The 23,633-nt window shown below is 44.8% G+C and overlaps 1 protein-coding gene across 6 annotated transcripts in view; it reads right to left on the reverse strand.

Moving 5' to 3' along the window:
• Positions 1 to 23,633, reverse strand: part of LOC143963018 (long-chain fatty acid transport protein 2-like) — a 252,239-nt gene that overhangs the window by 180,291 nt on the left and 48,315 nt on the right. Inside the window, exon 1 of one of the 6 annotated variants that reach the window (XM_077472559.1) lies at positions 12,089 to 12,224. The exons of 4 other annotated variants lie outside the window; for them this stretch is intronic. The gene's annotated coding sequence lies outside the window, so the exon portion shown is untranslated. Of the gene's footprint in view, positions 1 to 12,088; positions 12,225 to 23,633 lie in introns of those variants that run through there. One more of the 6 variants, XM_077472562.1, reaches the window with a different exon arrangement.

The raw sequence follows: 23,633 nt of genomic DNA on the forward strand, positions 1-23,633 counted from the left end.
GCATTTTTTAAAAGAAAATACTTTAAATCCTAACAAACAAATCTTTTCTGAAAGCAGTTTATGTTCACACATGCCCTATACAGTATGTTTGCATGGGGGTGATGTGGGTGCTTTTAATTATTCCAAACCTAGACTGAACCTATACCAGCCCTAAACCACAATATACATATCCTTTATCAACCTGAACTACATATACCTTGCCCCTGTGCTGAGACTATACCGTGCCTATACCTTACCTATACTGCATGCAGGCATTGTTAATTTTGTTGACAAAAATATTTTTGTTAACTAAATTAATACTATTTTAGTTGACTAAAATATGACTAAAACAATTGTGATGACTAAACGTGACTAAAACTAAAACGGCATTTTAGTTAAAAGACTATGACTAAAACTAAATTGAAATTTGATTTTAAACTTAACACTGCACTACCACATAAGAATATGTAGGGGGCAATGGCTAAATCTGTGTCTGTAGTGCATGTTCAAACCTTAATAATATAATTAATAACATATTCGATTTTTAATCCAGGAGTATAGGAGTTTGACAATTCTAAAGAAATGCTTAAATAATGCATTAAAATTTAACTAAACCCATTAAATTTTAGATGACTAAAATGTACTGAAGATTTTAGTCGACTAAAATACAACTAAAACAATTCAGATGACTAAAATACAAATAAAACTAAAATGTCATTTTAGTCAAAAGACTATAACTAAAACTAAATTGAAAATTTGATGTCAAAACACTGCATTCAGGTTAACTGGCACTGTTGTTAAGTGCACCAACACTCTTAAAGGGCCCCAACATGGCGGCAGAAGAACATCTCAAAAGGACCAACCCTCCCGTAATAATTATTCTGCAAGCCCCATTTGTTCTCCTCCCCTCTACGCTACCATCCTCCTTTTCCTTTAGGCAGTGCATACCCAGTCAGTCAAGGACTATCAGCACTGCCGTAATTGCACTTTGATAGTGTAGTTCAAGCACTCGGTAGATAAAACTTTACTACCTCTCACTGCTGCACTTGATGTGGCCTTGCTACTGGTTATGCTGATCTGGACACCAAATGTCATCTTATGCCTAGTCCCTACTGTTAATCACTTTGTATGCTAAATTGTGTTATTTCCATTGTTAATCCATTTTATGCTTGCCTAGTTACTAACCATATTAGGTGACAGTATAATAAGTTTGCCCTTACTACCTGGTTTGATGCCTGTTTTCTTTGATATAACACTACTATCGGGTACTAAGTCTTACATTCAGTGAATTCCTGTGATATTGTATGTTTGTACACTCAAAATGGTGTGTCAGAGGGGCTGAGGTTCTTGAGAAGGTTCAAGCAAAGAACAGAGGACCTATCCTTTCCAGTGGCTTCTGTACTTTTTATTTATAATAAACTTTTTTAGTTTTTTTGTTTTTTGTTAAACTACCACTAGACAAACTAGCATTTTTTTTATATTTTCAACTTGTTATATCTTTAGTTTTTATATAAAAGTATTGAAGAAAAGGTCAACCAAAAAAGCCTTATCTTGATATCAAAAAGTAAATGCCAAATTAGTTAATCTGTAGCTAAAATGTTAAAACAGTTTTAGTTCTTTAGGACGTACACAGGTGCCAGAGCTTAAATGCTTCAAATACCATAATAGTATGTCAGGTCAACCACTATTTGTGATTATTTTTAGCTATCCTATCTCTCTGGCTGCGAAATACCTTAATGCTAGTAAGGAAAAAAAGGTGAAAGGGTCTCTGCGCATTTAGTGATGTCAAACTGCTGAACTATTTCAACATAAGGCGTATAAATTTAATAGAGGACTGCATTTTACTCAATAAAGATTTATATCACAAACAGAACTGCATTTTATGGGTTGGAACGAATAACTATGATCATGTCTGAGCCCAATTAACAAAAGACAGTTTGCTGAAATTGGAAGATGTTCAAAAGGAAGGAATGAAAAAGGCTGACCACTTTTCAGGACACAGTTCTCCCTTGTTCCTTTTGGTAAAAGTCTGCAACTACAGTATATGTAGCTGCTGATTTTTATTTTTCATTTTTTTGGGGTGGGGGGAACTAAAGACTTTTCTTTACCACTGTAATGCTGATGCACCTAATGGGTACGCGCTATGTGTTAAATTTAGTTTTTGCCCAAAACTGTAATGAGTTTTGGGGCTAATTGTGCTAAATTGTGCTTTGGCATCAGTTTGGCTGGGCTGTATAGAAGTTCTGCCTGGTCATAGGTGGGGTTGTACACCTGTGGGAGGCTGGAGAACACAATCTGGTTGGATGCATTGAGTACCAATCAGTGGGAGTTTGTCTCACTGCATAATCCGGAAAGGGGTACTTGACTGGGTATTGCAGGGTATCACCAAGTATGGCTGGGTATTGCAGGCTATTACCAAGTATGGCTGGGTATTGCAGGGTATCACTGAGTATGGCTGGGTATTGAAGGGTATGGCAGGGTATTGCTGGGTATGGCAGGGTATTGCAGAGTATTGACAGGGTATTTGCAGGGTTTGGCAGAGTATTGCAGCGTATGGCAAGGTATTGCAGAGTATTGGCAGGGTATTGCTGGGTATTGGCAGGGTATGGCAGAGTATTGGCAGGGTATTGCAGAGTCAATTGTTACAGAGCAGCGATGTGGGCACTACAGATCTAGCCCACAGCGCTGCTGCCACAAATCTCTCCCCCTCTCACACTGTATCAGTGATCAGTTTGTTTAAAAGTGACTGCTCCGTCATTTGATGGAGCGATCATGTGGTAAATGGCCACGATGCTGCGAGGACCCGGCGGTCACAGATGTTCTCGGGTGCACGCCCCAGGGGGCGCGTGAGAGTGGGATTCTGGGAGGACGTCACTGTACGCCCTCCCAGAGTTAAGCAACCGCCCTGTAGCCATCATTCGGCTATGGACCGGTTGTTAAGTGGTTAATTACTGCAAATTTGCCGATTAGGAAACTGGCAATAATTAAAGGGTTTGTAACCCTACATTATAATTTTCTTCCAGCCCCCCTATTTTAAGCTTCCATTCTGCACTGTGTAAATATTTGTTAAAAACAAAGCCTCTAAATACCATTTTTTAAGTAACTTCAGGCCGGTCACGCGACTCCCAGCTGCTCCATTACTCCGATCCATGGCTACAGCAGGAGAAGCCGAGCTCTCCCTGTGACGTCAGCCAGGAGTCACGTGACCATTGAGTTACCCTCTCGGCTCCTCCCACTGTAGCCCTGGTTTGGAGTTCAGAGTGGCTGGGAGTCACGTGACTAGCCTGAAGATACCTCACAAAAAGGTATTTAGAGGCTTTGTTTCTAACAAATAATTACACAGTGCAGGATGGAAGCTGGCAGACATTTTTTAACATTTTAGTATTTTACTAACAGCAGTGGGGGGGGGGGGGCAGAGAAAGAGACACAGACTCCCCAACTGACAGGCAGGGAGGGGTTGTGGGAGAGCAAAGAGGAGAGCTGCGGCTGACCATGGTGTCTCAGCAGCCATGAAAAACAGTGGTCAGTTTACTAAAGGGAGGGCAGAAACTGGCAGGATCAGCCAGGTTTTTTCCAGCTTCCAGGATTTTCCAGGTTTGACAGCACAAGCACTTTGTTTTTTAACCTACTATAAGGGAACAGGATATAATTTTTTTTTTGGGGTAACAAACACTTTAAGACCAGCTCTGAGCTGGCTTGCGAAGTTCTCCTAGTGGGTCATGTCTGTGCTGGGAAGCAGTGGCGGCCGGTGCGGGGGGGTGGCAAACTAACACCAAATCCCCCCCATGCGGCAATCAGGGCATTACCTTTGGAGTCAGGGGGAATGAAGAGTCTGGCCGTTAATTCTCCTCCTGGGCAAACAGGAAGTGTCTTCTGAGACATGATTGACCAGGGAGTCCTAAGACTGTTTCCTGATTGGTTGGGAGGAGAATCAGACAATAGTGACAATAGCGAATATTAATTTGCTGTTGTCACACAACTGGGTGGGATCAGGGACACCCCATTGGAATCCATGCATCCAGCACCCTGCATGTAAATTGATGTATGGATAGGGGGGGGCAGTGTCCCTGCGCTCTTTATGGACAGGCCACCACTGCTGGGAAGCTTCCTGCACAAAACTGCATCCCCAGCTAGCTTTTGGCCAGGAGTTAGAGGCAAAAAGATAAAATGTACACAAAGTGGCCAGAGAGACTTCTGGTATCACTGGATTAGTAGAGCCTGATGCATAATTGAGAGACCAGTTGCCAAGAAGTCCACCTTACAGTACTTTTGATTGGGATGTGGGGAAATCAAAGGTGACCTTTGGACTGAATAGCAGCTATGGATCTAGCTATTGCTGGTCACAGTCCCTATTTTCCCTATTAGGGCATACCTAATAGGGAAAATGTATCTGTTTCACTTCCCACTACAAAACTCCTCAGTCATTCACCTTTCAGTGTCATAAGTACAGTGGCTGCGGAAAGGGAGTGTGTGTGGGGACAATGAAGGACTGTCCAGTTTGGATGTTCCAACCTTGGCCCCAGGCTCTGTTGGTTTCATTTACCTGTCTGCGACAAGGGCACTTATATCACTGTTTTCTTGCACTACATAAACCAAATTCATAAGATTTTTTATTAGCATCTGTTCACATTAGTGAAAGCTGAAAGTCAGATTCACAAAGCTTTTCAGGCACTTTTCATAGAGTCTAAAAAGACCAAGATAAAGCAGGTGCTATCACACAGCAACACTTACGGGCCTAATATAGCAATAATAATGTGAAGAGTGAACATTTAGACTGGGTTCAGACTGGAGCATAGAGTGTCTCACAGCAGGGGTCCGGTGTGTCTCCATTCACTAGTTCAGGTCTGATTTCAGCACAAATGGCTGAACTCGGACCTGAAATGGACCAAAAGACACACAGTGTATAGTGCACAGTGCAATTCGCTTCAGAGATGTGTGAACTGGCTCCATAGGGAGCCGGTCACAATTTTCTGCTATTTGAACTGGATGCAGGGAAGCCAGCCTAAAAGATAAAAATGTACAGGTTGGCTTTTAATAATGCTTCATTTATATACTTTTTAACACATAATCTGAAAACACATGTTTATTGTTATTCTACATTTTATCAAATAACTATTAGACTTTACTTTTTCCCTGGTAATAGAAATTATATCAAATCAGTGCAATAATTTTTCAAAAACCAAAAAATTATGTGACATGTAGCCCTCAATAGGTGAATGCTTGACCTCACCCTAACTAAAAATACAAATGACAGTAACATTCACATGTACAGTGGTGTGAAAAAGTGTTTGCCCCCTTCCTCATTTCCTGTTCCTTTGCATGTTTGTCACACTTAAGTGTTTCGGAACATCAAACCAATTTAAACAATAGTCAAGGACAACACAACACAAGTAAACACAAAATGCAATTTGTAAATGAAGGTGTTTATTATTAAAGGTGAAAAAAAAATCCAAACCATCATGGCCCTGTGTGAAAAAGTGATTGCCCCCTAAACCTAATAACTGGTTGGGCCACCCTTAGCAGCAACAACTGCAACCAAGCGTTTGCGATAACGTGCAATGAGGCTTTTACAGCGTCCTGGAGGAATTTTGGCCCACTCATCTTTGCAGAATTGTCCTAATTCAGTTACATTAGAGGGTTTTCGAGCATGAACGGCCTTTTTAAGGTCATACCACAACATCTCAATAGGATTCAGGTCAGGACTTTGGCTAGGCCACTCCAAAGTCTTCATTTTGTTTTTCTTCAGCCATTCGGTGGTGGACTTGCTGGTGTGTTTAGGATCATTGTCCTGCTGCAGAACCCAAGTTCGTTTCAGCTTGAGTACACGAACAGATGGTCGGACATTCTCCTTCAGGATCTCTTGGTAGACAGCAGAATTCATAGTTCCTTTTATCACGGCAAGTCTTCCAGGTCCTGAAGCAGCAAAACAGCCCCAGACCATCACACTACCACCACCATATTTTACTGTTGGTATAATGTTCTTTTTATGAAATGCAGTGTTCCTTCTACGCCAGATATACTTGGACACACACCTTCCAAAGAGTTCCACTTTTGTCTCATCGGTCCACAGAATGTTGTCCCAAAAGTCTTGGGGATCATCAAGATGTGTTGTGGAGAAATTGAGACGAGCTTTGATGTTCTTTTTGCTCAGCAGTGGTTTTCTCCTTGGAACTCTGCCATGCAGGCCATTTTTGCCCAGTCTTTTCCTGATGGTGGAGGCATGAGCGCTGACCTTAACTGAGGCAAGTGAGGCCTGCAGTTCCTTGGACGTTGTTGTGGGGTCTTTTGTGACCTCTTGGATGAGTCGTCGCTGCGCTCTTGGGGTAATTTTGGGCGGCCGGCCACTCCTGGGAAGGTTCACCACTGTTCCATGTCTTCGCCATTTGTGGATAATGGCTCTCACTGTGGTTCGCTGGATTCCCAAAGCTTTGGAAATGGCTTTATAACCCTTTCCAGACTGATAGATCTCAATTACTTTCTTTCTCAATTGTTCCTGAATTTCTTTGGGTCTCGGCATGATGTGTAGCTTTTAAGGATCTTCTGGTGGACCTTACTGTGTCAAGCAACTCCTATTTAAGTGATGCCTTGATTGTGAACAGGTGTGGCAATAATCAGGCCTGGGTGTGGCTAGAGAAATTGAACTCAGGTGTGGACAACCACAGTTATAGTATGTTTTAACAAGGGGGGCAATCACTTTTTCACACAGGGCCATGATGGTTTGGATTTTTTTTCACCTTTAATAATAAACACCTTCATTTACAAATTGCATTTTGTGTTTACTTGTGTTGTCCTTGACTATTGTTTAAATTGGTTTGATGTTCCGAAACACTTAAAGAGGAAGTAAACCCTGATGGGTTTACTTCCTCTTTTTTTCCCTGCAAAGGTAAAGCAAAATGGACTACTATGCATCGCATAGTAGCTCATTATGTGTCACTTACCTGACACAGGAGCCAGCGAAGTCGCCGCTGTCACCTGTAGTCCGCCGCATCCATCTTGGTTGTGGCGTCTCTCGCAGCTCCGACGAATGACAGCGGAGAAGCCGCGATGACGTCACTCCCGCGCATGCGCACGGGAGTCGCGTCTCGGAGCTCCGACGCTGCCATTCAGCGGAGCCGCGATGACGTCACTCCCGCGCATGCGCACGGGAGTCGACAAATTAGGCAAATCCATTCTTGGACTTGCCGCATTTAGTGCGCCTGCGCGCCGCTGTCTACGGCGCATGCGCCGTAGACAGCGGTGCCCATTTTCGGGCAAATATCTCCTAAACCATATAGGTTTAGGAGATATTACTTGGACCTACAGGTAAGCCTTAATCTAGGCTTACCTGTAGGTCAAAGTTGTTTGGAAGGGTTTACTTCCATTTTAAGTGTGACAAACATGCAAAGGAACGGGAAATGAGGAAGGGGGCAAACACTTTTTCACACCACTGTATACCCATAAATATATATGATCAGTGCTAAACATACAAAAGCACTGATCATATATATTTATGGGTATACATGTGAATGTTACTGTCATTTGTATTTTTAGTTAGGATGAGGTCAAGCATTCACCTATTGAGCGCTACGTGTCACATAATTTTTTGGTTTTTGAAAAATTATTGCACTGATTTGATATTACGTTTGTTTAAGTAGCAGCTGAGGGTATAGGAGAGGGTAATAGAAGTGCAGTGGTGATGCACATTTTGGAGGGTATGTGAGTTGATGCATCAATTTGGTTTTAATAGAAATTATAGACCAATTTTAAAAAATGACAATTTTACAAATGGATATTATGATTTGATTTTTGATTTTTTTTTTGCACCAGATCTGACAGTTTTATACAGATTCAAAGAAGTGTCTATACCATGTAGGCTTGTGCAATTCGTTTCGTAACAAATCGAAATTCGGCCGAATTTTGCATCTTTCGGACATTTGGATGCATCCGAATGTCCGAATAAAAAAATAACGAATAACAACGAATACGAAAGAAATATAACGAATGAATTCGACATGAGGATTCGGTAATTCTTTAAAGATCTAATGAAACAAAAGGTCAGCTCAAAGTAAATCTTATAGTCCAATCAGCTAATTAATTTTGTGCCGGAGGTTGGATTACTGGCAAAGTACATTCCTGAGAACTGAGTTAGAAGGGTGTTGTATTGTATTTGAGCCGAGGAGAAGAGACGTTGTCATTGTGTGTGTTAAAAGATTCAATAAACGAATGACTTTCCAAACTACGAATCATTATCACGAATGTCTATACATACATAAATAGCGAATTTCAACGAATACGAATGAATGAATTCGACACTCTATGAATAATAATGAATTATCCGAAAATGCATTAACGTAACATAATGAATATAACAGAACGAAATGATGTATTTTATGAATGACTACGAACCGAAACTAAATGAAAATTTCCATTGTGCACAAGTCTAATACCATGTACATGAATCCTGGACTATTTACAATACTCTACTTGTGCAGATTTAAGAAACTGTTCTTGTTAAAACATAGCACAAGTCTTTGTGAATTCTGTTTTTCCATAGTGGCCAGCATTGTAAAAAAAATGCATAGGGACACTTTTTTGCCTGTAGGTGGAGGCTTATTATAATTAGGGGGCAGGGGTTTGTATGCGTGGCATAGTGGGGAAAGAAAAATGCAGCACAAGAAGTGCTTCTTAAATGTCAGCGGAAGGAATAGTCCCTATTAGTGGAGTCAGTGTAATGAATAGTGACCCATCATTGGTGTCAGTGGGAGAATTAGTGACCCATCATTGGTGTCAGTGGAAGGAATAGTGACCTATCATTTGAGTCGGGGGAAGGAATAGTGACCCACCATTGGTGTCAGTGGGAGAAATATCAACCCGATAGTACCAATCATTGGTGTCAGCGGATAAAATAGTGACCCATCATTGATGCCAGTGGAAGAAATAGTGACTCATTGTTGGTGTCTGTTGGAGGAAGAGTATAACAAGTTTGGTGTCTGCGGGAGAGTGACTTAAAGGGGGGCATGGTTGAAAGGGGGGTGGTTAGAGTCTGAGATGAACGAGGGATGGAGAGAGAAATTAAGGAAGAAAGAAAGAAAGAAAGAAAGAAAGAAAGAAAGAAAGAAAGAAAGAAAGAAAGAAAGAAAGAAAGAAAGAAAGAAAGAAAGAGATAGGGAGAGAAGGAAGGAAAGAAAGAGGGATGGAGGGACAGCAGGCCCAGATCTTATACCACAATAGAAATATTTGAATTCCAGAAAGTTTTACAATCAGCAGATAAAGATACTCCAAACACCTGATGTTAACACTTCAATCACTACGGGACCATGGTGTCAGGATAATTGAAGCGCATTATTTCTATTATTACATTTTATTATAAAATTAAATCATTCAACTCACTATAACGCAGAAGCATAATCCTGAGCATCTCACCTGCCACCAGATGCCATAAGTTGCCACCAACGGCCTTTGTCCTTACATCAGGTGCCCTCAGCAGAGACCGTACCTACATCAGGTGCCCCAGCAGAGACCATCCCTACATCAGGTGCCCCCAGCAGAGACTGTCCTTACATCAGGTGCCCCCAGCAGAGCCTGCACTTACATCAGGTGCCCCCAGCAAGAGAATAATCTACTTGTACACTGAACAGAGAAGCTGATTGGCTGCCCAACTCCTCTCCACTGAACACACGGGGGAAACAGTCCTCGCGGCCGCGGCAATCATTTTGTAGCCCGCTGCTGTTTTGGCAAACACATCGGGACAATGGTCTCAAGATTGGGATTGTCCCGGGAAAAATCGGGACGGTTGGCAAGTATGGTTTTCAGGTAGGTCTTAAATACCGAAAGACCTTTCGGTTTATGGAAATTATCATATATTAAAATACCAACTGCATAACGGTTCTTGTGAGAGTGCCTCCTAAACTGTAATTTTCCACTTTGTTTTCTTTTTTGATATGACACTGGTGCCATCTTTAATTAGGACAGATTTCCCTTCTTCAGCTGTAGCCCCTAACACAGCTTAACCCCTTAGAGTCGGTGCCTCCCAACCCTTTAAGAGGTTTCAGGATCCAGGAGGTAGGCAATTCAGTCATTGACCGATGGGAATGGCTGTCACAGGGGACACGTTTGGAAAACTCCCGAACACAAGTAGCTTTCCTTTACCCGCCGGTTACTGTGCCTGTTACCTGCTGGTAACTAACCCGGCACAGCATTGTTTACATTTTGGTACACATATATGCAGTTTCTCTGCATTAAGGCCCAGCTGCATACAGCTGATGTGAAGAGGTTAAAATTTCCAACTTAATTAGGCTGCACTCCATACTAAAAGATACTAAATGGGATCATATTCTTGGAACATGGAACACTGAAGAAAACAGAGTACTTTAGGGACATTAAACAATGCCATTTGTCAGTGTATTCCACTGGGAAACAAACATAAAATAGCAAAGGTTGAATCTGGGTGGCTAAATACTATGGTAAAAAGGCATATTAATGAGTAAAGGCTGACCTTTAATATAAAAGACTGAAGGGTCATCATCAGAATTCCAAAACTACAAAAACAAAAGCAATAAGAAATGCAAAAGTACAATCAGTGCAGCCTGATTATGAGAGTGACATTGTTGAGGAGAGTAAAAAAACTATTTTTAAAAATGTATTATAGTAAAGGTTAGGTTAGAACATACTGGCCCCATAAAAGATATTGGCCCCTCCAAAAACTAACAAACTATCTACTAAAGGCCAAAACCAACGGACACTATTCTGTACTCCTACACCTGGACCTCTCTGCTGCATTTGATACGGTTGACCACCCTCTCCTTCTCAAAAAACTCCAAGCCTTTGGTCTCCGTGACTGTACTCTTCACTGGTTCTCTTCCTACTTATCCAACCGCACCTTTAGCATTTCTTACAACTCTACTTCCTCCTCTCCTCTTCCTTTCTCTGTTGGGGTCCCCACAAGGTTCTGTTCCTGGACCTTTCCTTTTTTCAATCTACACCTTCTCCCTGGGTCAGTTGACAGCCTCCCATGGCCTCCAATGCCACCTCTATGCTGAGGACACCCAAATCTATTTCTCTACCCTAAGCTCACTCCCTCCGTTTCCTCACGTATCACTAATTTGCTATCAGATATATCAGTCTGGATTTTATACCACTTCCTCAAACTCAATCTATCCAAACTGAACTTATAAATTCTTCTTCCCCCATGTGCCCCTTCCCCCCCATCTCTCTGTCAAAATCAATGGCACAAGCCCATTCCCGCATGCCAAGGTTCTAGGTGTAGTCCTGGACTTGGAACTCTCCTTTAAACCACTTCCCACCCAGCCACTGCACATATACGGCCGGGTGGAAGCTTCCTCCTTCTGAGTGGATGTTCAGACACGACACATCTCCGATCGGCAGGAGGGCTCTGTGATTAGCCCTCCTGATCACATGACAACTGTGTCCAATCACAGCCATCATATGATGTAAACAGTGAGCTGGTTCACAGTGTCCCCAAAACACTGTCCTCACACATGTCCTCACACACACACACACACATGTCCCCACACAGCAAAAACACCTGTCCCACATATGTCCCAATGGTCATCTGCACACATATGTCCGTGATCATCTGTGCACGTCTGTAGATGATCATCTGCACACATATGTCCGTGATCACACAAACCAATTATTATACACTTAACAGGATTTTTTTTTACCAAAGACATGTAGCAGAATACATTTTGGCTTAAATTTATGACAAAATTTGATTTTATTGGATTTCTTTTAAAACAGTAAGTAGAATATGTTTTTTTTTTACATTTTCGCTCTTCTTTTGCTTATATCGCAAAAAATGAAAAAAAGATTTGTGAATGATTACCACCAAAAGAAAGCTCTATTTGTGTAAACAAAATGATAAAAAATGTAATTTGCATACAGTTTTGCATGACCACGCAATTCTGATTGAAAATGCAAGAGCGCTGACATCTGAAAATTGGCCTGGGAAGGAAGGAAGGGGGCAAAAGTGCCCACTATTGAAGGGCTTAAGCCCCACGTCCAATCACTGTCCAAATCATGCCGCTAACCAATGACACAACAAAGCCCTTAATTCACTCCATAGTCATCTCTCACCTCGACTACTGCAACTGCCTTCTCATTGGCTTACCTCTACATAGTTTATTAGCCCTTCAGTCCATCATGAATGCCAGACTCATCCACCTTACCAATCGCTCTGTGTCCGATACTCTTCTCTGTCAATCCCTCCACTGGCTTCTGCTCAACCAACTAATTCAATTCAAAATACTAACAACAACTTACAAAGCCATCCACAACTTAGCCCCCAGCTACATCAATAGCCTAGTCTCTAAATACCAACCAACTTGTTCTATTTGTTCCTCTCATGACCTTCTGCTCTCTAGCTCTCTTGTCACCTCCTCCCATGCTTGCCTCCAGGACTTTTCCAGAGACTCTGCAATCCTATGGAATGCCTTACCCCAATCTGTCCGATTATCTCCTATTCTATTAGCTTTATTAAGATCCCTGAAAATCCTTCTCTTTAGAGAAGCCTACTCTACCCACACCTAACATCTGTATTTTCATTTTCTCCATCAGCTCATATCCCACAGTTATTACCTTTTGTTTCCACTTGACCCTCCCTTCTAGATTGCAAGCTCTAATGAGCAGGGCCCTCTGATCCCTCCTGTATTGATTTGTATTATAAGTGTACTATCTGCCCCTATGTTGTAAAGCACTGCACAAATTGTTGGCGCTATATAAATTCTGTATAATAATAATCAGGGGAAGTTGGTCATGAGTGACAAGGACAATAAACAAGACAGTGGTGTTAATAACATTATATTGAAAGTACCCTGGTGGCTGACAGAACCTGTGTTATAAAAAAAGACTAGAAAAACTTAATGTGAATAAATCAACAGGACCAGGTGGCATACACTGGTGAGTTCTCAAAGAACCTAGCCATGTTATAGTCAATTTCTGTAAAATACAATCCATAATGGCAACCTGGAGGTATTCTGTATAGAAATGGCCTTGTGAGTCACAGCAAATTTTGCTTGTTCGCGATTTGCCAAACCGGCGGACTTCTGGCGCTGTTCGCGGCGACCATATTTGTTTGCATTGTGAAGAACTTTGACCCATGACACATCCATCATGGGGTACAGGACACCCAATTGAGACATTTCAGCACATGGACAATTGGACATACCCCTTACCTTATAAATAGACCTGATCTGGTGGCCATTTTACATTCTGTCTTTTGTCAGTGTAGGGAAAGGACGCTGTGTGGAGCAGGGAGAGTCAGTCTGATCACTAGCTAGCTAATTAGCTATTACTATTAGGTCCACAAAAGTCCTTTTAAGGACTGGTATAGGTGTACAGTATATAGGGTTATAATACACCTACAATATACTTTCTTTCAAATATAGAAAGTTTATTATGGTGCACTACTGTGCTGCTGAGTGCTGACCGATTCTGCAGCTGTCTTAACAGTGTAGGGAGGGACAGTTTGGTGTTTGGAGCAGGGACAGTCTGCAAATCACTAGCTACTAGGTCCACAAAGGTCCTTTTAAGGACTGGTATAGGTGTACAGTATATAGGGTTGTACACGTATAATTTACTTGCTTTCAAATATAGAAAGCCTACTATACTTGACTGCTGTGCTGCTGAGCTGAGTGCTGACTGATTCTGCAGCTGTCTTTTATCAGTGTAGGGACTGAGGGACAGTTTGGTGTTTGGAGCAGGGACAGTCTGCAAATCACTAGCTACTAGGTACACAAAGGTCCTTTTATAGGTGTACAGTATATAGGGTTGTACACGTATAATATACTTTCTTTCAAATATAGAAAGCATATTATAGTGCACTGCATGCAGTGCTGCTGACCGATTCTGCAGCTGCCGTTTCTCAGTGTAGGGAGGGACAGTTTGGTTTTTGGAGCAGGGACAGTCTGCAATTCACTAGCTAGCTACTATTAGGTCTACAAAGGTCCTTTTAAGGACTGGTATAGGCAGTGGCGGCCCGCCCATAGGGGGCGCCCGGGCGCCGCCCCCCCTCTCCCTGGGTGTAAAAAATAAAAAAGTAAAAAAAAAAAAATAAAAAAAAAAAAAAGTAAAAAAAATGTAAAAAAAAAAAACGGGCCCTTTAAGACATTTAAAAAAAAAAAAAAAATGTCATTTAACAATTTAACATAGTGTACTGTGGCGCCGGTCACAGTGCACTATGAGAAGCGCCACGTCCATGCAATCACAAGATTGCATTCATGGCGCTTCATTTGCGGGTTAAAAACCCGCCTTGTGGCGCACTGCAGAACGCCGACTAGCTTCCGCCCGTAAAATCACTGTGATTCTACGGGCGGGAGCATTGTCACTCTTAGACAGGCAGTCACTTCCGGCTTTCGGCTGCTTCACGAAACCCGGAAGTGACGTAGGCAGCTCCGTTCCTTAGCCCGAGCGGAGCTGCCAGACAGTGAGAGGTGAGTCACCGCATAAAGGCTTTCTAGCCTCTACTTTGTGGAGAATGTTCGTGCATTTAGCTGAATGAATGCAAAAAGCTTTCACAGCCAGAAAGGTTTCCCCAGGCCAGGCGACTTTTGCCGTGGGCAATCAGAGAATGAGCTCTGAAGGGGGAACTCCACGCCAAATTTCTGAAAAAAAATTTGACGTGGGTTCCCCCTCTGAGAGCATACCAGGCCCTTAGGTCTGGTATGGATTCCAAGGGAAACCCCCTACGCCGATAAAACGGCGTGGGGGTCCCCCCCAGATCCACACCAGACCCTTATCCGAGCACGCTACCCGGCCGGCCAGGAAAGGGGGTGGGGACGAGCGGGCGCCCCCCCCTCCTGAGCCGTACCAGGCCGCGTGCCCTCAACATGGGGGGGTGCCTTGGGGGAGGGGGGGCGTGCGGCCCCCCCACCCCAAAGCACCTTGTCCCCATGTTGATGAGGACAAGGGCCTCTTCCCGACAACCCTGGCCGTTGGTTGTCGGGGTCTGCGGGCGGGGGGCTTATCGGAATCCGGGAGCCCCCTTTAATAAGGGGGCCCCCGGATACCGGCCCCCCACCCTTTGTGAATGAGTATGGGGTACAATGTACCCCTACCCATTCACCTGTGAAAAAAAGTACAAAAAAAAAACACAACACAGGGTTAAAATATTTTATTGCACAGCTCCGGGGGTCTTCCGTCTTCGGGGGTCTTCTCGCCGGACTCCTCCGCTATCTTCTTGTAGCTCTTTTACTAGCGGAGGAGTCCGGCTTTCTTCCTCGCCGCCGGCCTCTTCTCCCGACTTCGGGGGTCTTGTCCCCCTCTTCGGTTCTTCTGCCGGGCCACCGCGCCTTCTTATAGCTCTTTTACAGGCGGTGGCCCGGTCTTCTGCTGCCGCCGCCGCCGCCCGTTCTTCTTCTTCTTCTTCTTCTTCTCCTTCTTCTCCAGGAGATGTTGCCTCGACGATCTCCCTGGCCGGAATGCCAGGGACGCGCTGTGCTGCCACTTATATAGGGACAATGGGGCGGTGTCACATGGGTTGATGTCACATGGGTTGGTCACATGGGTTGATGTCACAGTCGCCATGTGACATCAACCCATGTGACCAACCCATGTGACACCGCCCCATTGTCCCTATATAAGTGGCATCACAGCGCGTCCCTGGCATTCCGGCCAGGGAGATCGTCGAGGCAACATCTCCAGAAGAAGAAGAAGAAGAAGAAGAAGAAGAAGAAGAAGAAGAAGAACGGGCGGCGGCGGCGGCAGCAGAAGACCGGGCCACCGCCTGTAAAAGAGCTATAAGAAGGCGCGGTGGCCCGGCAGAAGAACCGAAGAGGGGGACAAGACCCCCGAAGTCGGGAGAAGAGGCCGGCGGCGAGGAAGAAAGCCGGGCTCCTCCGCTAGTAAAAGAGCTACACACAGATAGCGGAGGAGTCCGGCGAGAAGACCCCCGAAGACGGAAGACCCCCGGAGCTGTGCAATAAAATATTTTAACCCTGTGTTGTGTTTTTTTTTTTGTACTTTTTTTCACAGGTGAATGGGTAGGGGTACATTGTACCCCATACTCATTCACATAGGGTGGGGGGCCGGTATCCGGGGGCCCCCTTATTAAAGGGGGCTCCCGGATTCCGATAAGCCCCCCGCCCGCAGACCCCGACAACCAACGGCCAGGGTTGTCGGGAAGAGGCCCTTGTCCTCATCAACATGGGGACAAGGTGCTTTGGGGTGGGGGGGCCGCACGCCCCCCTCCCCCAAGGCACCCCCCCCATGTTGAGGGCACGCGGCCTGGTACGGCTCAGGAGGGGGGGGGGCGCCCGCTCGTCCCCACCCCCTTTCCTGGCCGGCCGGGTAGCGTGCTCGGATAAGGGTCTGGTGTGGATCTGGGGGGGAACCCCACGCCGTTTTTTCGGCGTAGGGGGTTCCCCTTGGAATCCATAGCAGACCTAAGGGCCTGGTATGCTCTCGGAGGGGGAACCCACGTCAAATTTTTTTTCCGATTACATAAGGGGCGTGTTTTATGAGAAGTGGGAGGGGCCAAAATGGTGGGCGGGGTCATGATGGGCGGGGTCTGGCGCCCCCCCATCCAAAAACTTCACCAGCCGCCACTGGGTATAGGTGCACTATTTAGTGTGCATTATATAGGGGTGTAATACATGTATAAAATACTTGCACATATAGAAAGTATAGTGCATTTCCACTGTGCAGCATTGTGACTGCTGAGCGGTTCTGCCGCGATACTACAAAGAGTGACATACCCAATTATAAAAAAGTATTATAACTGGTGTGATAGACCAGTGGCCCTCCAAAAGGACAGATTGAAGCGCGGTGTTATATACCTTCTTCCACATATACTGCACTTCTCTAGAGACTTGTCACAGGGTCATTTAAAAAATGACAGGCAGAGGAAGAGGCAGGCCCTTCCGCAAGGGTGGTAGGGGTAGGACAGGAGCAACAGGCTTGATCCAAAGTGGCAAATTGCAGAAGGTGAGTTTGATTACGTCAAAGGACGCACCAGACTTGGTTGAGTGGCTCACTCAGCCTTGCTCTTCTGCACCCTCCTCATCCTCTCGATCTGCACCCTCTTCTTCACTCTCTGCTGTGTGCACCCCCAAAGACACCACAAACAACACCACCACCACCATATACCCTCCGCTTGAGTCACAGGAATTATTTTCTGATCCATCACAAGACATTACCGATGCGCAGCCACTCTTGGCATTGGATCAACAAGAGGAGGTAGCAACAACCGAAACTCAGCAGTCTGACGACAGTACCCAGATCAACCCAAGGAGGAGGTTGGTCCCCGGTGTTGCTGCCTACTCCGAGATCTCTAATTATAGTGGTGGGGAAGGTGACGTTGATGATGACGACATGTCTAGTGATGTCACATGGGTACCCACAAGAGAGGAAGGGGAGGGGAGTTTAGAGGGAGATATGGACCAGCAGATAGGGAGGAGCAGCAGGCGGAACTTACATTGCACAGGAGGGACAAAGCAGACTGCTAAATGTATCAGGGGCGAGGCATCAACCATGTACGGTCACATCTGGCGCTCCCAGGACCCCGGCACATGGCTCCGCAGTGTGGGCTTTTTTTAACGTGTCCACTGCTGACAATAGTGTTGCCATCTGCAATCTTTGCAGTCAACGCATAAGTCGCCGTAAGCCCAACACTCACCTAGGGACAACCGCATTAAGAAGGCACATGAGCTGCCATCACCGAGCCCAGTGGGAGCAACGGAACCCACAAAGCCTTACTCCAGGCTCTCACCGTCCAGCCTCATCTTCTACTTCTTCTCCTCTCTACTCACAATTGTCCTCCGCTCCACCTTCCATCATGCTGTCCTCACATTTTTCTGGAAAAAGGCAGGCTTCCGTGGACCATAACTGATAGCCCGCCAACTACTGCCATATAAACTGGTGGACTTGGAGGCCTTTCAAAAATTTGTGGCCATTGGAACACCACAATGGAAGGTCCCAGGAAGGAAGTATTTCTCACAGAAGAGCATCCCAGAGCTATATGGCCATGTTCAGCGGCAAGTGAATGTATCTCTGGCACACAGTGTCGGTGCCAAGATACATCTGACCACAGACACATGGTCTAGCAAACACGGGCAGGGAAGGTATATAAAACTTTTACTGCCCACTGGATGAACCTTCTGACAGCCGTCAAGCATGTAACCCGTGGCACCCTTGTAGATTTAGTTTTACCGTCACGGATTGCACGCAGGCCTGGCTCTTCTCCTCCTACTCCATCCTCCTCACTCTCCTCCTCGGCTGACTCCTCCTTTTCCACTGCTAGCGTCTCTTCCACTGCGCCGCCAAGATCCCCAGAACCTATTCGACATGCCAGGTGAGACATTGCCATGCTGTGCTGCGTCTGTTGTGCCTGGAAGCCAAGAGCCACACTGGCCCTGCACTCCTTTCAGCTTTGCGTTCACAGGCAGATCAGTGGCTACCACCGCTCAATTTGACAGTTGGTAAAGTGGTGTGTGACAACAGTTCCAATCTGCTTAGTGCATTGAAACAGGGCAAAATTACACACGAGCCATTCATAGCACATGTCTTAAACTTGGTCGTGCAGTGATTTGTTGTCAAATACCCTGGGGTCCAGGACATCTTGCGGCAGGCAAGGAAAATCTCGGCCCATTTCAGAAGATCTTACATGGCCATGGCTCCCCTTGCTGACATTCAGCGGCGACACAATCTGCCGGTCAGACGTCTTATTTGCGATTGCCCGACGCGATGGAACTCAACCTTCTATATGCTTGATAGGCTGCTCCAGCAGAAAAGTGCAGTTAACGACTACCTTACGAACTCTGCGGCAGAACAGGTTCTGGGAGCTTGTTTTTTTTTCACCGCGCCAGTGGCTGCTCATGCGCGACGCATGCAGACTTCTGTGGCCATTTGATGAGATCACCAAACTGGTCAGTCGCAGCCATGGCACCATCAGTGACATCGTACCTTATGTCTTCTTTATGGAGCATCCATTGCGTCGTATCATTGATCAAGCAGTGAAGGAGCAGGAGCAGGAAGATGAGGAAGTCGCAATGCTGGATGAATTCCCAGGGGGGGGGGGCTACTCTGAGACAAGTCAAAAACAGGAGTCTGAAGAGGAGTCAGAGGAGGATGGTGCCGGGGCGGATGAGGAGGAGCAAGAAGAGCATGCTTTAAATCTTTCTGGGATCCCTGTTGTTGTCTGTGGATGGGGAGAGGACAACGAGGAGGACGACATGATCCTGAATGATGAGCAGGAGCCAGGCCACCACACCGCTTCCAGTTTAGTGCAAATGGGGGCCTTCATGCTCCAGTGTTTTACCAGGGACCCCCGTATAAAAAGCATAAAGGTCGAGGACCAGTACTGGGTGGCAACGTACTTCTACCCCCGGTACAAACACAAAATGGTGGAAATGTTACCACCATCACAGAGGGCTGTCAGAATGGAGCACTTCCAGGCCTTGCTTCGAGAAATGCTGCATTCTGCGCTGGCAGAGGAGGAATTCCCACTCCCAGACAAAGAGTTGCGGGTACCAATCCAACAGTGCCTGCAAGAAGAGGGCGGTTTGAAGATGTGTTGGTGACTTCTGATATGAGATCATTCTTTCAGCCGACCCATCGACAGGTCTCATCCGGATCCAGCATCAGGGAATGCCTAGACCGACAGGTGTCCTACTACATTGGGCCGATGTGGACGCTCTGAGGAGCGATAAACTCCTGGACTACTGGGTGGGCAGGCTTGACCTCTGGCCAGAGCTTGCCCAATTTGCAATGGAACTGTTGGCTTGCCCCTCGTCCAGTGTCCTGTCCGAAAGGACGATCAGCGCAGCAGGGGGATTGTAACCGATAAGCGCACTCGCCTAGCTCACGACAGTGCTGACTACCTCACATTTATAAAAATGAATGAGGCATGGATCTTAGAGGAATTTAACACATGTGACCAGTAGACCATGTGTATGCATAACTCTATAAAACAATTTATTTAATCGAGCACACGGACCTTTTTTCTACCTTTGGCTCACTTCCTTGTACAAAAAAAGCACACCATACTATATGCCCGTACCCTCCAGTTTGAAGAGGTTGACCGTCATATTTTTGGGTCCCGCAGCGAATTGCTGGTATCAGTGCTGGTGTCAGTGCTCTCTATCTCAGTACTGGTGTGGTGTCAGTGCTCTCTCTATCACGGTGCTGGTGTGGTGTCAGTGCTCTCTATCACGGTGCTGGTGTCAGTGCTCTCTCTCTATCTCGGTGCTGGTGTCAGTGCTCTCTATCATGGTGCTGGTGTCAGTTCTCTCTATCTCAATGCTGGTGTCAGTGCTCTCTATCACGGTGCTGGTGTGGTGTCAGTGCTCTCTATCACGGTGCTGGTGTGGTGTCAGTGCTCTCTATCACAGTGCTGGTGTGGTGTCAGTGCTCTCTATCACAGTGCTGGTGTGGTGTCAGTGCTCTCTATCACAGTGCTGGTGTCAGTGCTCTCTCTCTATCACGGTGCTGGTGTCAGTGCTCTCTCTCTATCACGGTGCTGGTGTCAGTGCTCTCTCTCTATCACGGTGCTGGTGTCAGTGCTCTCTATCTCAATGCTGGTGTCAGTGCTCTCTATCACGGTGCTGGTGTCAGTGCTCTCTATCACGGTGCTGGTGTGGTGTCAGTGCTCTCTATCATGGTGCTGGTGTCAGTGCTCTCTATCACGGTGCTGGTGTGGTGTCAGTGCTCTCTATCATGGTGCTGGTGTGGTGTCAGTGCTCTCTATCACGGTGCTGGTGTGGTGTCAGTGCTCTCTATCATGGTGCTGGTGTCAGTGCTCTCTATCACGGTGCTGGTGTCAGTGCTCTCTATCTCGGTGCTGGTGTCAGTGCTCAGTCTCTATCGCGGTGCTGGTTTCAGACAGACAGTGAGGGAGATAGCAGTGGAGAAGCCAATCAGCAGGCAGTTCCAGCACCATGGCTGAGGATCAGCACTGGACTGGCACCTCCGGACCACCGCAGTGGAGCCCTGCATAGGTGGGGGTAAGGGCCGGGCAGAGGAAGGGGCTCAAGCACAGGTTGGCACACTGGGACAGGACTGCGCTGCCCTGACTGTGGCACTGATCATCTCCTGCACCCCTTTCATAGCCTGCCCTGACCTTGCCTCTCCTCCATGGCCTTCATGCGCTCCTGAGTTGTCAAAATTTCACAGATAAAAAAAGAATGCTTGTCGTTGTCGATCCCAGATTCACTTAATACTTTTGTTACGTTAGTGTCCATGTTGTGGGACTATGTGTGCACAGCTAGTAAGTATTTTGTGGCTGAAAATATGACCTGGAGGTTTTTAAGGTTCGTCTGCCATTAAAGTCAATGAGGTCTGCCGCGAACCTTGCGGTTCGCAAACTTTTGGCTGCGTTCGCGGTTCCTGTTAGCAAAGGGCCCCGTCGGAAGTTCGTCCATCACTAGTTCTGTACACAGATGGTATCTTCTCCTGCTTTTATGATTGGCTCACTGATTTTCCGCTTAGTTTGCACTAAGCTGCAAGTCAAATTTTGTGTATCCCCGTCAACAAAAATGTAATTTTTGGTGGTATACTCCCAAAGGCAAATCATGTCTTGAGGGATGCAGACCCTACGACTTTTCTAGTTAGAACCCTAAAAGTGCAGCAAGTGATTCATAATTATAAAATCACTCTCATTCACGTTCATTTTGCACATTGACACAGACAAACAGGTCTCATACCAGAAAAAAAATTACCAAAAAAGGTACCTGCAACAAAGTTTGTTAAAATCTCTGAAATGTATATTCGTCACCCAGAGGAGAATGTTAAGTAAGCTATTATTCAAATAGCGGAAGTCCCAGAATGCCACAAGACCATTCACAAAGAGCAGCATGGCTCAGACATGTTGCCCACAGTTAGTATGCTGGCACCATGACCCAAAGCTTGGAGAAGAAACAAACTTGGACGAGCCCAGCGCTGGTTTCCTGGACAGGTGAATTTCTGCTTATTAAAAGTCAGCAGCTACAGTTTTTGTAATTTTCCTATACCCGACTGAAGCTCCTCCCTCTTGTTCAGAAATATAGGAATTAGAAAAAAATAGTTCAATCTCTGTGTTTGCTGATGATACAAAGCAGGACAATAACTTCACAACAGCATATAGCAAGTTTACAAGAAGACCTTGAGAAAGTAGAGGGGTGAGCAGCTAAATGACAGATTAAATCGCTCTATCTTGAAGCTGAACCGCAAAGAGTTATAAAAAGACTTTTCCAAGAACTGCACCCAAGACAGAAATGACATCAACATCCAACGTCTAAAAATATCCAATATAGCTATGATTAATTGCTAAACTTGCTAAATCAGCTAAAAGCATATATACTTGTTACAGTAATACAATAATATATTGCAATAATATGTTTTGCATACATCTCGCCATTACCATTTACCATCAAATGAAAGCCCAATTTGTCCTGAAAAAACAAGGTATATTCTACCTGTACGCATAAAGTAAGTGTGATGTTTTACTAACACATGTTGATTGGCACTTCTGCATGTAAGGGAGGACTCTTTGAAAACTTGAAAAAAAAGGTCAGTTTTATAATGTACCAGTTGCAGTAAACATTAGCATCCCGTCAGAAACCATCTGATGCTAAAAAAAAAAAAAAAAAAAAAAAAAAATTCTATAGCACTTGGTGCATCTTAATTGCTTTTTGCATTGCCTTATTACATTATCCATTAATAAGTGAATATTTTCTCTTCCCTTAGTAAATTAGCCTCAATGTATGAAGGTAATGGTGGTATACATTTTATAAGAGGCTAATGCCTCAGACACACGATTGGATTGTTGGCCAACAAAACCATGGCTTTTGTCCGAAGGGTGTTAGCTCAAACTTGTCTTGCATACACACGGTCACACAAATGTTGCCCAACAATTACGAACGTAGTGATGTACTAGACATACTACGTCATAATCAGCTCTTTAACGCCACCCTTTGGGCTCCTTCTGCTAATTTCATGTTAGTAGAAGTTTGGTGAGTGTTGATTCGCACTTTTCTTTTCGCGCTTTTCATTTCGTGCTTTTCAGTTCATTTCTGAATGGCAGTTCGTCAACCAGACATGTTGACGGAGGAGATAACGTGTTATTTATTATTTGCCTTGGAGTTATTGCTTTGACATAATTTTTCTGGTTGAATAATATTTTGATTTAGTATATTTTCTATATTTTTGGATGCATAGAATGCACTTTTTGGTTAAGTTCTATTGGCAGATAGCGTGTCTAATTATTTTTTTAATGCACAATAAAAAAATTGCGGAGAATAATACTTGGCTATGTGTTTTACTTTAAATGACGGTTTGTATTTTTTAAAATGTAACTGCCTACTCCCAATGTAAAATTGACAAGGGGCACCAACATAGTTGTATCTTTGATCTTATAAATTAGGGGATAATGGTGTTGTGGTAACTTGCACAAATAAAAAATAATAATAATATTATTCTTGATATCGCTAGAAAAGAAAAAGTCTTTGAAAATGTGTTTGCAATAACTCCATCAGTATCACCAGCAAAGCAGCTTCAAAATTATCCCATTAAAGAACAAGAGTATATGCACTGCATTTGGAGATTTCATAATTTGCCATGTCATGAATGTTAATTCTCCATTACAAACGCTAGTCCGACTGACTTGTGTACACATGATCAAAAAATCTGATAACACACATTTGTTGGCGGAAAATTTGAAGTCATGCTAGCCAACATTTGTTGGC

This window comes from Lithobates pipiens, unplaced genomic scaffold (genome assembly GCF_037356315.1).
Source record: "Lithobates pipiens isolate NorthernLeopardFrog02 unplaced genomic scaffold, aLitPip1_a1.2 Scaffold_8, whole genome shotgun sequence".
Lineage (NCBI taxonomy): Eukaryota > Metazoa > Chordata > Amphibia > Anura > Ranidae > Lithobates > Lithobates pipiens.